General features: G+C 43.5%; 1 pseudogene across 1 annotated transcript; it reads right to left on the bottom strand.

The window, feature by feature from the left end:
* Positions 1-1,354: 1,354 nt before the first annotated feature.
* LOC308415866 (small ribosomal subunit protein uS4-like) lies at positions 1,355-1,939 on the bottom strand (annotated as a pseudogene). The gene has a single exon. The product of its transcript is annotated as a small ribosomal subunit protein uS4-like (transcript).
* Positions 1,940-2,139: the final 200 nt, after the last annotated feature.

Raw genomic sequence — 2,139 nt, 5'->3', positions numbered from 1 at the left:
CATACAACAAAGATATATGCACCACAATGTTCATAGCAGCCCTATTTATAATAGCTAGAATCTGGAAATAACTGGCATATTTATGTAATTAAGGTAATGGGCAGATAGTTACCTATGTACCTGTCACATTCACGACCTATATGTAGTCAACGAGGATATGCCTGTGAGATCTCTATTGTAAAGTGAATGGCTATATTTCCGTTTCTAAGCAATTGACCTATGAAATTGTCTATGAAAATCGGGATCAGCACTTAAGGATCACTTTCTGAAAGGATCCTTGAACTCTCTTATAGTGTAGTTGTAAGGACTACATGAAATAGTGTTCACAAAGTGAGCTGTTATTACTAATGAGAAGCAGCCAGGGCAAGGTAAATGTGCATTGGGCAGTAGAGCAGAGAGAATAGGAAGCCTTCCTATTTATGTTAACTTTGTCTGTGAGCAACTGTGCTAAACATGGGACAAACAAGGAGTGGGATATTTAAAAAAATAGTTTTAAAAGTTTGGAGCTGGTGAGGATAAAGGGGGGTGATCAGCAGCATCAAGGGCCTGGCTTGATGGCTCTCCTTTACTGTCTTTGTTCCAATCCATCTTTCGAGACAACGATACTTTATTAACATTCTCAAAAGGACACATTCATCATGTCATTCCAATACAGGTCTGCTGGATAAAGTTCATGCATCACTCTCTGACATTTTAGGTCATTTGTATTCAGAATTCTTCCTGTGTGCTGTACTCTGGGAGCCCACCAGCCAGCAAGAATGTGTGCCGTTCCCTGTGTCTACCTCCCCATGCTCTGTAGCTCTGTTTCTCCTATTCTTGATTTTACATTTCAAAGGTTGCTTCAGCTTCTTCCTCTATAAAGACGGTGTCTTCGTTCATGTGCTTCTGGGGCAAGATACCCAAGAACGAACAGAAATGTAGTAGTTCTGGAGGCTGAGAGGGTGAAGAAGAAGGCCACTCTGATACACGCCTCCTTACAGGCTCATCCATGGCAAAAGTGCCACTGTTGGAGGAAGAGGAGGAGACAAGGAGGAAGAGAGGAAAAGTGGGAGAAAAGATGGAAAAGATGGCATGGGAGAGGGAAGGCGGAGGGAAAGAGATAGGAAGAATAAATACAAATCTTTTATACAGAATCTACGCTCAAAACAGCTTTGGATTTACAATCGCTAGACCTCCCTACACTAACTGCTTCATAAAAGCCCCACTTCTCAATATGGCCTTGATGGCACCTAAATTTCACCAAAAACAAAAAATATCATCAAAAAATTCAGTTTTTGTTGTTATTGTTTCAAAGTATCAATTCTGTTTTATGTTTCAACTGGAAAACTAGACAACCCTCCAGTGCCACAAGGTATTAATTAATTCTCTTTTCATCATCACCAGCTCCAGCGCCATCCTGGCCTTTCTTGGCTTTCTTCCCCTTCACTCGGTCTGGACGGCCACCACCATAAGGAGAACGGAGGGAGAAGTCAATGTGCTTCTGAGAGTCCAGACGAACAATGAAGAATGGGATGTTCACCACCTGCTTTCGGACCCTGATGTGATGTTGGCGGATGAGCACACGGACATGGTGAATAGATTTGGCCAGGCCCAGCTTAAAGACCTGGGTCTGCAGGCGTCTCTCCAAGAAATCGTTGATCTATCTTCAGACCCAGGATGTCATCCAGCATCATCTTGCCCTTATCCAGCATGCCAGTGTGAACAAGTCACCTCAGTAGAACATTGCCTTCAAACAGACGCCGAGGATCCTTCTCGTCTACAGCTCGCAGCCAGCCTCACGGATCTTCGTCAGGGTAAATGTGACCCTCCACACCTCACGTTTGTTCCGGAGTCCCTACTCTCCAATCAACTTAAGCTCCTGGTGGAGATGCGATTTCTCGAAGGGTCTTTGTAGGGTCACATAGGTTTTGCGACAAACCCAGCTTCTGGCGACCAGCATGTGGACTTCGCTAGGCCCTCTGTGTCTTTGAACTCAGGCCCGTGACAAAGAGCTCAGCATCAGATTCATACTCAAAGCATAAGACTTTGCCCCTGAAATTTATATTGTTCCCTCATGTGTGTGCATGTGTGTGTGTGTGTGTGTGTGTGTGTGTCTTAAAAGAATAAATTAAAATGTCTAAAAAAGTCTCAAAAATATTT

This window comes from Micromys minutus, assembly GCF_963924665.1.
Source record: "Micromys minutus genome assembly, chromosome: X".
Classification (NCBI taxonomy): domain Eukaryota; kingdom Metazoa; phylum Chordata; class Mammalia; order Rodentia; family Muridae; genus Micromys; species Micromys minutus.
This window is presented reverse-complemented; position numbering and strand designations above follow the sequence as displayed.